Source organism: Lutra lutra, chromosome 14 (assembly GCF_902655055.1).
Source record: "Lutra lutra chromosome 14, mLutLut1.2, whole genome shotgun sequence".
In the NCBI taxonomy this organism is placed as follows: Eukaryota; Metazoa; Chordata; class Mammalia; order Carnivora; family Mustelidae; genus Lutra; species Lutra lutra.
This window is the reverse complement of record NC_062291.1, coordinates 81,711,721-81,726,268: the sequence shown is the minus strand read 5'-3', so window position 1 is coordinate 81,726,268 and position 14,548 is coordinate 81,711,721. Positions and strand designations below refer to the sequence as shown.

Below are 14,548 nucleotides of genomic sequence, written 5' to 3'. Positions count from 1 at the left end.
TACGGTTTAACTGTCGACTTTGCATCTTGTCATGGAAGCACTGGTCACCGTGGTGTGTTAAGGGATGGAACCTGGCTGGCCTTGCTCATTCATGCAGCATGTGGCCCCCTCCCGGCAGGCAGACTCACGTACCCCTCCTCTCTGTGGGCAGGACGGCCTCCCTTCAGTGCCCGGAGCTGCTTTTGCCTTAGAACAGAAATGCTGCTTCTGTAGATGGCATTTCCTTCATTTCTCTAGCCGCCCCCCGCCAGCCTAGAGGTCCCCACCCCTGCCAACAAAAGAAGAGGGGCAGATATCTTGAGCCTTGAGCATGCACCTGGCCCCAGAGTCCAGACTGTCTGGCCCTTTGCTCTGGAGCCCGGCCCTGGCCTGGGGCAGCCAGAGGACAAGCTCATGACGTGCTCTGCCCTCCCCTATGCCGCTGAGGCTCCACCCTCCGCCCCCGCACTGTCCAGGTTCCATCACTCCTCCACGGGTGTCCCTTTCTTTTTCCTGAGTAGTGGACATTCTTTGCTTTACTAGCTAGGCAACATCAAACCCACGTGCATTTACTTGGACACATGACTAGAATTTTCCTTCCCTGGAGAAATTTAAATAGGTAAAAAGGCTGGAAAGGTGACAGATTTAGGTGACTTTCGGAGGGAAACCCAGAGCCCTGAGTCCTGGGTGCGATAAATTGCTTCAGTTAAATTTTTAATGTTGAGCTTATTTTATTAGCTAGTAAGCTAGATAGGTAATAAAAGCAGCTTACACACGTTATTCTGTTTTACTGCCCACAAGTTGGAGTAACAGCACGGGCATCACTGGAGACGTTTCCCATCCTCACTTGGGTAGAAGCTGTTTGAGCATATATTGCTCGGTGGGGCTGTGCCAGGTGTGTAGACTGCTTCATTGGCTCCAGGCAGGCCTCCAAGATCCTGGGGAGGCCGCCCTGATTCCGCCTGGTTTTCTCTAGCCAAGGCCTGGGTAGGGCAGAGTCCGGGGAAAGTGAAGACGGGGCCCCTGGGAAGGGCGTATGCCAGAAGGGGGAGGCCGGAACCCTGGGGATGGACCCTGAACCAAACCACCCCAACCAGGCCTCCGGAGCTCCAGGCAGCCCTCTCTCCACGGGGCCCGGCCTTCTTTGGCTCCCCTGCTGGATAATTTATGGCCTCACGAGGTAGACCTTGCTTTTACAGGAGCTTTGAAAGCCAGGCCTGAGGCAGCCCCTGTACCTTTGCAGAGAGCCCTAGATCCATCCTGGAATGTGAAGGACCCTGTGCCTGGGAACCCCATGAGCTGAGCCTGTCACTGGCGTTACAGACACCTGCCTCTGGCCGGGTGACAGCTGATATGGGACTGCTGCTCCCAGATACCAGCCTCTGTGGGCTGCAGCTTTCTGAGTGTTTGTCACTGCTGGGGAGGTAGCAGGGTCTGCTCATCTCTGGGAAGACAGGCTTGCACCAGGGGTCAGCACGGCTCTGTTTCTCCAAGCTGGATCTTGGACTCTTTTTCATAGGTCTTGTGATCTTAGTTTAGAAATACTTATGGCAGGGTGGGGGGGTGGCGGGCAAGGGATGCTAATTGAGCATCTTTGTGAAGGAGCCCCTTTGTGTAGATCTGGGACCAGATGTGTGAGATGGGTGCACAGTGCCTTTTCGGTTGGAGTGACTGGGAGTTCTGACAAACCCCAGCTTCCTGCAGGCGCCGACTGGGGCTGGGCACACCTGCTGGCCTGTGATGAGCACGCAGGAGCTCTCCTCCAGCTGTTAGGGTGCCCAGAGCAAGGCGGGTACCCAGAGCCCCTCCAGCCTCGTCCATTATGGCCCTCCTGAGATCCTTCTGGAACACGGTGTTCACTTTTGGGTCTGCATTTGGAGGCTGCAGGAGGGGCATCAGCACATCAGAAGGCCTCCAGAGGAGTGGCAGGAGGCTGGCAGCCCGGGGCACACGGCCTCCCATTTCTGCACAGCAGATCGTACCGCTGCTGCCTCTGCCGCCGCTCCTGCCCCCTAGGACTGTCGGGGTCGGGGAGAGTAAGGGAAATAGTGTGCATGCGTGCGCACGTGTGTGAGATGTGTCGGCGTGTACGCGTGCATCCGTATCTATGGAGACGTCTGTGCATGTCTCCTTGTTGGTCTCTGCATGCGCGCGTGCGCGCACACACACACACACGACCCGGCGCCCTGGCTGGCGTGTGTCGACGGTTACTGTCAGCATTGCTGCTGCGTGTCTTGGGAGGGAAGGCATGGGCTCATTGTGGGCGACTCCGGAGGTGGAACTGGGAGAGAGGGTGACAGTCCCAGGAGACACACTCCGTGCATGAGAAGGGCTCCCTTTTTTCTGTATCTGCCCATGTCTTCCCTTCTGTTTTTCCCCCTCCCTTTTCTGTCCTTGCTGTTTACTTCTTCTTCTTTGTTCCTCTTCTTGCCTCATCCTTTCCTTTTGAAAATGGGAAGGAGCCTGCCCTGTGGCTCAGCCCGGCCTGTGGTGAGCTCCATGCTCAGAGCCAAGGGGCGTGAAGTGGTGACAGAGTTGGAATTGCTACCACCAGAGGAGGGGGCTGTGTGTGGGCATTTTGTGTCACGCCTGTCGCCCACGGGGCTAGGTAGACATGATCCTGGGAGCCCACCAGAGGCCCCACCCCTTCCCGGCCTCATTCCTGGGCACAGCTGGCCCACCGGCTGACAGCAGTGTCCCTCTCAGGCAGCGAGGCCAGGGTGCGGAGCGTCCGGAGCTAGAAATCACTTTCACACTGTCTGCCTTTGCTCACGTTTTCTTAAAACCTCAGTGCCCAGCTCGTGGGCAGGGATGCCGAACGAGGCTGCAGGTGCCCCAGCCATCTGGTTTCTGAAGGAGGGAGGATGGTTGCAGAGAGGAAGGTGCCCACTGGGAGAAATGCCGCCAGGACCCGGCCCAGGAAGGCCCAGCCTGCCGTTTGTTGTCCTCGCCACCACTTGGCTCTCGGAGCAGCTGCTTGCAGGCGGCCCAGAGGGGCAGTCAGGCCTGCCCCTGCCCAGGTCACATTTGGCTGACCTCCCCCTCAGCTTTCCCCACGTGACCCCTCCTGCCTGGTGTTTTATGTGAAGCTGAAGCCTCTGTTTGCAGAATGACAGTGTGTGCCATTGAGAGCAGGGCCCGGCCTGAGCTCAGGAGTTGTTTACTGGCGGGACTTTGCTGACGTGATTAGTTACTGCTTCTCTGAGACCAGGCTTGACTACTAAGCGCCGGTTGACTCCCAGCGAGGCCTGAGCTGTGCATGGCCCTTTAGACACAGATCACATGTATGTGAGCAAAGATCTCAGGAAAAAAGCGATAGTTAAAAAGATGACCCACGGAATGCCGTGCCCCTGGGCGTCCCAGACTTGGTGTATTTTTAATTCTGAGCTAGTCGGCTTGCAGGAGCAGCCGGCTGTATTTCTCAACAGTGCTTCAAACAGAAGCGAGGCGTTTGTGAGGAGGGTCGGGATGCTGCAACAGAGGTTTGATTGATGGCAGCTGCCCACGCGCTGAGTCCTCCAGCCTCCTGGAGGAGAAGCCCCAGAACAGGAGCAACTGTTGTGTTAGCAGATGTGTGAGGGGCCCAAGAAAGCTGGCCGGGGGCGGCGTGGCGTAGGGGAGCAGCCTGAGACTAGAAGCTCTGCCGAGAGTTGATCCAGGACTCGTCTCCGGGACAGCCGGGTTGGCTGGGGCTGTGGGGGGCTCTGCGGGGTAAGGCACTGGTGCCGGAAGCCATCAGGGGGGTATCACAGACACTCATCGGCAGGGCGTCCCTGGGTCAGCCTTCCACTCTCCGTCCAGCTTGCCAGTGGGGGCTGCCTTCCACCAGGGAGGGGCCCTCCTCAGCCACCATGTGGGGTGGCCCTTCACACCCCTGGCTGCGTGACCTCCCTCCTCAGGCGGCCCCAGCAGCCCCAGCCAGCTGTGCTGTTCCTTGGCAAAGTCCCTGGGCTCAGGCCTGGTGTGTCTGAGCCTTCGTAGCCTCCTCCTGTCTGCACTGGCCCCGGCTGGCCGCTGGGCTGGTTTTCGTTTTCTGCTGCCCTGGAGGACGCACTGACGGCAGAAGAGGCCTCAGCAATGGGCCGCCCCGTACAGCACCGAGTACAGATGGTCACAGAAAGCCCGGGATTGCTAACTGGAATGAAATAGATGCTTAATAAAAGTAAAGGCAAAACCAACTGTGGGCACATGGGAGTAGCTGCTTCTAGTGAGGAAACAATCTGAATGGGCTTGAACCAAGGGAGAGCGTCTTTAAGCCTGGGATCGTTAGGGGGCGCCTGGGTGGCTCAGTCGGTTAGGCGTCTGACCCTGGGTTTTGACTCAAGTCATGATCTCAGGGTCACGGGATTGGCCCCATGTCGGGTTCTGCGCGGAGTAGAGTCTGCTTGTGCCTCACCCTCTGCTCCTCACGCCCTCCCCGGCTCATGCACTCTCTCTCTCCCTTAAATGAATGAATGAATGAGTAAATAAATAAAATCTTAAAAAAAACAAAACCCAAAAACTTAGACCATCAAGTGGTTGGTGGTTGGTCGGGAGCGGCAGCTCTGGGCGCTGGTCCAGTATGTGCTCTTGACAGACAGTGCTGGTCAGTCGGAGCAGTCTTTCTGGTTGAACTGGAGGTCGTAGACTCCTCCCCTCTGCCATCATGGGAGCCACTGCTGATCGATCTCTCTCTGTCAGTCTCTTCACTTGGGGGTGAGGCCTCTGGAGTCCCAGGAGAGTCAGCGACTTGCCCAAAGCCACGTGGCTCTTCAGGACGCCAGGAGCGCTAACCCTGGGCCTCCTGACTCTAGGTTCAGGGCTCCTCCTGCTGCTGTGATCCGTCCTCCGTGAGGACAGCCCAGTTGGCCTTTGTAGGTGGGCGACCCTGGCGACCCTTACAGGACCTGGTGGGTGTGGAAGTGAAGGCCTCAGTTCTGGAATCAGAAAGGGGCTCAGTTTCCCCCTCTGCCACTTTTGAGCTGTGTGCCTTAGGCAGGTCACCCTCTGTAGGCCTCCACTTCCGTGTCTGTGAAATGGGAATGGCAGTTCCTGTTTCTCATGGGCGAGGGGAGGAGTCCGGCAGGGGGGATCCCGCCAGTGGCTCGCACGCCGATGAACATCGAAGCTGCCCTCTATCGCCTGTTTCCCTTTGCTCCGGTTCTGGGCATCAGCGGGGCTCGCCACTCCCGGGAGAGGTGGTGTCAGCATGCGGCTGGGGTCCTGCCGGCCGTGGGGGAGCGGAGAGGGCTGAGCGGGAGGCTAGTTTCGGTTCTGTCCAGGGTTTCTTTTCTGTCAGAAGTAGGCCTGTCAGTGACGGTGCAGCAGCCCTGACGGGGGTTCTCATGATTCCAGGAAACCCCTATGCAGATGCTTGGATCACGCCTTGCCGTCCCGTTGCAGCCGCCAGGTTGCATAAGCAATCCGCTTAAGGCCACTCAGATTGGGGCCGAGTGTTGACACAATAGATTTGACCTCCCGGGAAAAGGAAAATAGAAGGAGTTCAGCTGGGGACACGCCAGCGAGGCAGCTTTTAGTGCCACTTGGTGATTTTCCATGCTTTAATTGTGGGCCTTTCTGAGCCGAAGGGTGTCTTAGAAGATGTGAGGCCACACAACTCTGGGGTGCCCTGGGCTTTCCGGAGGGCCTCTGCTTCGGAAGCTGGTCGTTTGGGTGGGAGCCCCTCGTGCTCCCCAGGTGTGCTTGGAGCATCTGCAGCTGCTGGGCACCGCCCTGGTCCCGGGCACAGAGGCCTGTGAGCTGGTGGCCCTGTCCTGTGGAGGCCAGCGCACCTGAGGACATCTCTAGTCCCACTCCATGGAGGCCAGAGTGGGAAGGGTCTGTGGGCTAGGTGGCTCCTACCTCTTTGCTTCAACTCCAGGGGCCCGGAGGGGAGGGTTTTGAGGAAACCTGTGTTGCCCCCCAGCCCGCTGAAGAAGAAGCAGACTGTGGGCAGAGACATGGGGAAACTGAGGGCTGGTGGAGAACAGGGCCTTGGCTCTGCCCGTGGGGTGGGCTCGAGCCTCACCCTGGGCGACTTCTTGACCCCTTGCCGCGTGTTTGCCCAGCGTCGAGGTGGGGTAGCACCATGTCCGCCTGCCGTGTTGTTGTCGGCCCTGACTGAGCTCATCAGCGTGACACACTTGTATGTGCCCAGGGTCAGCCCTCAGAGTTCTGGAATCAGAAAGGGGCTCAGTTTCCCCCTCTGCCATCAGGCTACTGGTGGTGACACTTTAGGAGTAAGGGAGAAAAATTTGTCAAAAGGAAGGACCTGTCATTCATCCCTGTGACCTCCTCCCTGTGGCCATTCTTTGTCTCTGCCGCTCAGAGGTCCTGGCTGTGTCTCTGCTCCCCAGGAGAGGGCGTGGAGCCCAGAGACTTCTGCGTCTTGTCCGAGTTGTTGAGTTGCCTTATTGGGGTTTGGACCCAGGGCTCCGGGCCTCCCCGGTGGGGGTTTTGCCAGGCTGCCACGGGGTAGACACTTCCGCAGTACCAGGGAGACGAAGTGGGGACTGTCATCGGGAGCGCAGCTGTGTCTGGAACTCGAAGACCCAGGTTGGGACCCAGTTCTCCACCCTGCTGTGCTGTGAGCCCATCATCCTGCTGCTTCGAGCCCCGGGTTTTTGACCGTGTGTGCGTGTGCACAGGCATGGCTGAAAGGGCCTGCTGCTTCCTGGGCCTGACTCCAGGGCCTGAATCCGTGGGTCTGAGCCAGGGCCCCCACTGCCAGGGTGTTCTGGGAGCTCGCTGACGGAGCAGGCTTTGGGAGCAGCAGGGCCCAGCCTGGTGACTCTGCAGAGGCCCGGGATGGACTTAAACCTCGTGTGGAGATAGCACCAGGAGTCAAGGCCCCTCTGTCAGGAGACACTGGGTCAGCCGGGATTTGGAAAGGCGTAAGCTGGAGAAGGGAGCAGGAGCCCAGTTTTCTAACTTCCCGGTCCTTGGGTGGCCCTGCTGAGTCATTGTGCTGGCGGAGCAGCGGCATCCCTAGACGGTGAACCTTCCCAAGCTCCAGAGAGAGCTTGGGGTCGACTTACGCTGCCTTAGAACTGTCTGGAAAGACAGCTAACATGCAGTGTTGGACATGTGTGAGGCCGGTCCCTGCGCCTGGGTTCTTAAAGGCGGCTTCCGAGTCCCTGCTCACCGTCCAGAGTCTGGGCTTGGGGGCAGCGTGAATGAGTAGGAACCCAGTGGGACTGTTTATGTCCAGTCCACAGGCTGCGTGTGCTGGGTGTCTCGGGCTTGTGGGAGCCTTTGAAAGAGGCCAGGCTTCCAGAGTGTTCTCACAGCACAGTAGACTCGGCCTCAGGAGGGAAATAAGCCACGGGGCAGCCCTGGAATTGCTGTGGGTGAGATGGGGCCTGGCGGCCCCAGGAAAAGCACAGATGCGAAGGTCGGAGTTAGGAGGGGCTGAGAGGAACCCCATGTGGCTGGAATAGAGTGGAGGAGGGGGCAAGGGGCCCCGCATGGGGGCTTCCTCTGTAGGCTGCTCAAGTTCCCTGGCTTTTATTCTGATGCAGGCAGGGGCTTCAGAGAGTTTTAAGCAGGCGAGGGGCAGTGCCCTGGAGAAAGCTCCTTACTGGCGGGGTGAGCCGCCCAGACTGAGGGCTGTGGGGAGACAGGAGCCCGTCGGCAGATGGTAGTGGGCGACCCCAGGGCAGGGGCAGCGCTCGTGTTGGTCTGAGTTTGAGACTCAGAGTTCTGGGGGTGTTCAACAGGCCGATGGCTTCCTCTTGTCATTAGCTTCCAAGTTGACTGAGTCACAGACCTCAGGAGCAGAGAAGCCAGAGCCTTAATCCCCAAAGACCGCTTCCTTTAAACTACTCAGTTTAGTGTCTGCTGGATGTATGCCGTCTTGGTATCTGACCCGCAGCCCTCACTCTGCCCGTTTTCTTGATCTTTTCTCAGTAAAAGTGAAGTGTAGTCAACCACTACAATTCCTTTGGTTTCCGCAACCACCCTTGAAACCATCCCACCCCCAAATCCTTGCATCTCGGTGCTTTGCCAACCAGGCTGTCTTTCCCTGTTGTGGAAGCTCGATTCCTACCCTGTCCCTAGACCTCTGACTCCTGTGCCGAAGCTTCTCAGTCCTTGCCCTCCTGAAAGTGGGTGCCACTCTGGGCTGGAGAAGGCTGAGGGCAGCTTAGGGCCGCAGGAGGGTTCTCTTACAGGTTTGAGTGCTTGTCCTGATGGATCCCGCTTCAGCGGTGCCACAGCTGATCTGTTTACAGCAGCTGGGGCAGCAGCTCTGGAAAACGTGGCATCTGCGGTGGCCTCTGTGAATCTACTAGCAGAGCATGTAATCCCGGTGCAGCCCGGAAGGATGTAGGGGACGGGGATGCTTGACAGCCCTGGAGGGACTCTGGGATTCCCTGCCCTCTTCCAGCTTCCTTATTGGGGATGTTGGGATAACACCTCCTGGGAAGGCGCTCCAAGCCCTTGGCAAGACTGTGGGGCTGAGAGAGCCCAGGGAGGGTGGGAGACGGGGAGGCACAGAGTGGTGTCCCTGAGACGGGCCTGTGCTTAATTATGAGGCAGACTCTGAGCTGACCTGACACGAGCCTGTACCTCTGCCCAGGGCGGCCGCTGGCTTCCATGGATCCAGCACAGGATGGAAGCTTACTGTCGCCCCTTTCACAGCACAGCCCTCCATGTCCCAAGGACAGAGAATCTCCCCTTCGGACACAGGCTGTTTATTTACAACATTTTTGCAATATCAGCTGTCCTGAGTTACTGCTGCTGCTCCCAGCGTCAGGCCCCAGTGGAGAACTAAAGACAGGAAAGCCCACACGGGAGGGCAAGCTGCAGTCCCCAGGCCGGTGGGAGCTTGGTTCGATTGGACTTGGAGTGGCTGGTAATTGCCTATTTACGGCCAAATGATGAACAATGCCCCCTTTGAAAGTTGGGCATAGTAGGGCTCTTGGACAGCTCCTTTTGGGGAGGGAGCGGGGTGGCTTTCTTTTCTGTCTTGGAAAACAAAAGAGGTGGTTGGTTCCAAAATACAGCGCAATGACCAGAAGCACCGTTCACTGGCAGTAGCAGTGAGCTCTCGTCAGTAATGTGTCACTGAAAGCCACCAGGCGCCAGCCCTGTCCCTGAGAAAGTGCAGGGTCCTCTAATGCATTTAATCCGCGTGGAGCGGGTGGTCGCCGCAGCTGCTTCCTCGCCAGAGCTCGTGCACCGAGAGCATGCGGAAGGCTGCCTGGAGCAGCCAGGGCCCCGGCGGGGACAGAAACCACCCACGTGTCCACGGAGGGCTCACCGCGAGGGGTTGTTAATTGGGTTTCTGGAGAACCGAGAAGCCAAGGCAAGAGCGCGAGATACCATGGAGGAAGCAACGGCAGGAAGCTGCTCCCGCCCGGCGAGGTGACAAAGGGGAGGCCGCGGTTCTGCAAGCTGCAGAGCTTGGAGGCCACAGGCCCCAGGGCTGGGGACAGGAAGCGCCGCGAAGCTGCAGCGCATGTTGGGAAAGCCGCGGGCTGCGGCAGCTGCCGGGCCTGGGGCAGAGGGCCCTGCCGGGTCAGGAATCGGGCCAGTGATGGTGACGGCCACGGGAAACAAACAGGAGGACGCGGCCCTACCCCCCCCCCCCACGCTCCTGTCCACAGGAGTCTCCAGGGGAGCAGGTGGCAGAGCCTCCCCACCCCCCACCCCACCCCACCCCACCGCAGTGCTGGGCTCAGAGGCCAGGGAGCCTGGAGCTGAGCCCCTGGCTCTGGGATTGGCCAGAGCTGCCGTGGGAACGCCTGCCCTGTTTTTGCCACGCGGCCGAGCGTGGTCCCTCTACCATGTAGCGTCCCGGAACTGTGTTCTCACTCTTCCTCTCTGTCTCTCCTGGTCTCACGCGCTGCTGACCCATGAGTGCCGGGCACTCAGCAAGGCTCTGAGGGTGTTTCTACAGGCCGCGCTCGGTTCTCATTTTCACGGAAGCTATTTTCTAGAAAGAGGGGTAGATAATGAATAACAGGCAAAAACTTGCAGGTGCCAGTAGGTGCTATAAAGAAAATAAAATAGGCCAGATGTGGATGCCAGGTGGGAGGGGGCATGTGGCCCGCTTTAGGTTGGAGTGACAAGGCGGCCACTCAGGAGGTGATCTAATAATGAGACGCCTTCAGCCAGGCACAGGTGATGAGGGACAGTGAGCACAAACGTGGGCAGGTGGGGTGGGCTTGGCAAGTTCAGGGCAATGCAGGCTGGTGCGAGGGGGTGCCCAGGAGGGACTGTGAGGGATTGGCAGGGACAACTCAGAGCTGGGCCTCGCAGGCGGGGTAAGGAGTGGGTCTTAGTCCTGAGCCCAGGGAAGGCCATCAGGTCCCTAAGAAAGGATCAGATGTCATTTCCTGGGTCTGGGACCCTCTGAATCCATTGCCTTGGGGATCTGGTCTCAAGAGTGCACCCAGGAGACCATTGTGCAAACAGGCAGAGCAAGAAGGCATATAGGCATTCATCAGGAGGAAGAGGACGATAACCAGCTTTGTCCTTGGGGAGGCAAACCAAGTGAGATACAGCTTCCTTTTCCTCTCAGGCAGCAGCAAAGCCAGAATAGTGAGACATTGGAGCTTTCTGCATTAGTTTGGGTCAGCTGCCTGGTCAGCCTGCCTTTCCCTTCTCCCTGGGAATGAGGACAGCATGGTTCATGCTGGGAACCTTTAGCCGGAGACGTGCACCTCCTGTGGCCTGGGCCCCACTCTCTGAAACTCCAGTGAACGGATAGACACGTCACTGATGGCTCTCACCACGTATGACCATGTGCTTGCAATGCCTACGTGTCCCTGTCCCTACCTCACCTGTGGACCAGAGACGGGATTTATGTTTGTGGTGTTCCGTGTTGTCTTCATCACAGTCCTGGAAAGTGGGGATTGCTGTCCCCATTTTGCAGAAGATACTGAGGTCCAGAGTGGTACCCAAACTTCCAGGGCCTGGCATGCCTGCAAGTTCCATGCTTGTTCAAGTTTCTGTGCCCATCAGAGGCCCTGGGCAGAGCTCAGGGTGCCAGGCCCTTCCCACCTTGGGTGTCTGTACAGAGGGTGAGAGCCAGTGGGGGGGTTGGTATCATAGAGCTGAGGCTGGGCTGGAAGCAGGTCTCCTTCCTCAGCTCTGGTGGGTCCTTGATGGGACAGATCATCCCTGGACACGAAGGGCTCTCTGGTTTGAAGACAGTGACAGGGATGGGCCCAAAGGTCAGTACCCAGTTCTGGGATGGCAGCTGGGTTCTCCCATGACATTGCCAGGGGACCCTGATCTGGCCCCCACTCCACCAGCTGTTGGAACTGTCTAGACGATCTGAGGTGACAGTTGTCACCAATCTGGATGAAGTAGGCTACGATTGGATTATTACTGAAACCTGAGACCATTTCGAAGCAGTGACAGCAAGCAGTGCCCTAATAGGGGCACTGACGGTGGCCTTGGTGGAGCTCAGGAAGCTGTGTGAGGTGTCGTGGGCTCCCACAGCCGTGCCTGTGGCTTGGCACAGGGTGGTGTGCGAAGAGGAAGGGCTGCTCCCTCCGTGGACCTTCCCCACTGCCCCAACCCAGGCCCTAGAGAGACCTACGGCGCGGGGTGCTGGCCATGAGGCCATGAGGCCATGAGGCCCACAAACCTGCCATCCTGGAGAAGGAAGAGAGCAGGGGGGAGTACGGTCCTCATCCCAGGTTTTGGGACCCTGGTGGGTCTCTTCAGAGGCCGTGTATCCCAGGGAACTCGCCTTGCCTATGCTTCAGTCTGCTGGGGCCGTCTCTGGTTTCTCCAGGATTTTAGGTGGAACAGAGGGGAGCCATGAGCCCCTGAGCCCGTGCTGGGAGGGCATAGGGAATGCCCTCATCACAGAGCAGGACTGTGGAGGACCAGGGCCCAGTGTCCGTGGAGTTCTGTGCAGGGGTGACTTACTATTTTGTAATAGGTTCAGCATTCTAACTAGACTTCTGCCAGGTGGACCCCTGGGGCATGTGTGGTGGGGTGGGTTCATAACTCTACAGTTGTGGGCAGTGTTTTCCAGGAAAGGTGACAGTTGTCACCTCAAACCATCTAGATCAGGGATCGGCAAACCACAGCCCACAGCTGTTGCCTGTTTTTGCAAATAAAGTTTTATTGGCACGTAGCCATGTTAGCTTACTTAGTAAATTGCCTGTGATGACTTTCATGTTAAAACAGAGACTGGATGGGCCACAGAGCCTAAAATACTTACTGTTTAGCCCTTTAAGAGATTTATCCCAGCCTCTGATCAAGATGGCCCCATGCCTTAGTTTCCCTGTATGGAAAGCGACTGGAATTTGTCGGTTTCTCACTGAAAGCTACTCATAGAAAGGGCCCCAATACTGTTACCCTGGCGGTCAGGAATGCGGGGGTGACGTAACGCGGCCCACCCGATTGGCTAAAGTTCTGCTGAGCCGAAACTTGGCCCCTGCGTGGCCTTTTCCTGTGCTCCTCAAGTGGCAAATAAGAACACGGTGCTGGAGAGGGGACAGCGGAAAAGGAGCGGCCAGAGTTTGTGAGTTTTGGCTAACTGGGGCCCTGGTGTCCGAACGAGTCATTCAGTGTATCTCAGGGCACAAAACGTGATTTTTTTTTTTTTTTTTAAATGAAAACGGTGTTCTCATGGTGCGTGGCTCTGGGAGGGTGTGCCAGATTGCCTGTCCAGTCCCAATGCTCCCATCTTTTCCAGGCTGCTCGTCTGTCGCTGCCATGCCTGAGGAGCGTGGGCCAAAGACGATTGTTCATTTCCTTCTGCTTTCACTCACTGCCTGAATTTTCTCCCATCCCTCGAAGAATTTTGGTGAGGCTGTTCCTCTCAGTGTGGTGGAACAAAACTCCAGTGAGGCCGCAGGGGGGCTGGGGGGTGGCCCTGGGGTTCTCGTCATTCAAGACAAACCCCTAGAAAGTTCACCCTGGCCAGGGATCCAGAAATCTCTCTGCCGGCCAGATGTGTCCTGGCCCCGGAGGCAGACAACCATCTCGGAAGTTGCTAGAGGATATTAACTTTGTGGTAACAGAACTTGGCCCTGCGAGGTGGTTTTGGAGCCGCATTGTGAAATAAGGGAGGGACGACTGCTCTGACATGTAAAGGCCCCCGCTGGCCGGGCTTTTGTCCCGCGCTCCACCCCAGACTCCGTTCCCAGAGGCCTGCCTGATCCCTGGCTGAGGCTGCCCTGTGCCTGGGCAGCCTGCAGCGGCCCACACAGAGCCAGGAGGCTGTTTCCGCCTAGGCAAGGCGTGTGCTCCCCTGTGCCCCCCAGCAGCACCCCGGGGCCCTGGGAAACACTGGGTCGCCAGGACGAGGCTGCAGGCCCTTCTCTGACCCCTGCTGCTTCCGGTTGGTATGAGCTCTCCTGATGTCCAACTCGGCCCCGGGACACAAAGACCCTTTTTGTCATGCGGCTCACCGCTGAGGATGGGGTAGCAGAGACGTGGTTGGTGACTTGCCTGTGGCAGGTGCGGGACTCGCAGCCAGGAGGTACAGTCAGGAGTGTGTGCCGAGCCTCTGCGCCCGGGGCAGCCTTCGGGAGGCCCTGGAAGCAGGGTCCGAGGAAGAAAGGCCAGAGATTTCCCAGGCAGGGGTAGGACCGTAGGTGGAGGGGAGCAATGCGGTCCTGGAGTCCTGCCCCTGGCAGTCGGTCCTGTCCCTGCGGCTCCTGCCCCGCCTTCTGGGGGCGGGGAAGGTAAGTCTGTCAGGGGGCCTTGCCCGTGGCTAGGAACTTGTCTGCACCTTTGTGCCCGTCTCCCGAGGGGGACTTTGCAGACTCTCTCCCTGTGCTGGACTCGTAGAGAAGGTTCTCCAAGGTCTAACCCAGTGATACAGGTCTCCGAAAGGTGACGCTTCTCTGAGCAGGAATGTGCTGTGTGTCTGAGGGGCTGGAGGACGCAACATTTTGCACGCATGTGTGGGGGCCGACCCCTTCACAGAGCACCTTCTGGGAAACAGCGTGAACATGTCAGCAGGACTGGGCAGGTGGAAGCACGTGGGAGGGGACCTGCTCGACATCTGGTCTGGGGTCTGTGGCCTGGAACCCTGGCAGAGGTAGCCTGGGACTTCTGGTCCTGAAACCTCCCAGGGTAGCACAGTGTCAGGCGGCACCGACGAGAGCCAGGCCTCCACCACCTGCCTTGTAGTGTCCCTATTCCCGAACACTCCAGCGTGTTCTTGTTTCACACCTAGCAAAGCCGCTCCCCCAGGCTTCTGCTGGCCCACGCCTTTCCCCTGCCTCACACAGTCTGCTGGGGGAGGCCAGGAACTGACCCCGCTCTTCAACTTTGGGAGACTGGTCACCAGTGTGACCCAGGCATCTCCAGAGTGCCCACCCAGTCTGTGGCCTCTGTGCTATTTGTGGTTTACTAGGACAGCTGTTTCCAGGGGCCAGGCAGGAAAAGGGGCAGAGAGAAAGGAGCCCTCAAGTCTGTGGGGAGGCAGGGAAGCAGGCTGCCTGAGAGCAGGGCCCTGGGAAGCAGACAGAGCTGGTTGCAGATCTAGCTCTGGGACCCTGAGCTTCCATATCCTCATCTGTGAAGTGGGTCTGGTAATAGGGAGTTTACATGAAGTGACATCTCTCTCACACTTATGTGCCACTACATCCTCAGTGGCATGTAGGACTGCATT

General features: G+C 58.2%; 1 protein-coding gene across 1 annotated transcript in view; it reads left to right on the top strand.

Moving 5' to 3' along the window:
* The window catches only part of FAM53B (family with sequence similarity 53 member B), a 72,915-nt gene that overhangs the window by 22,295 nt on the left and 36,072 nt on the right, over nucleotides 1-14,548 (top strand). The window lies entirely within an intron of this gene.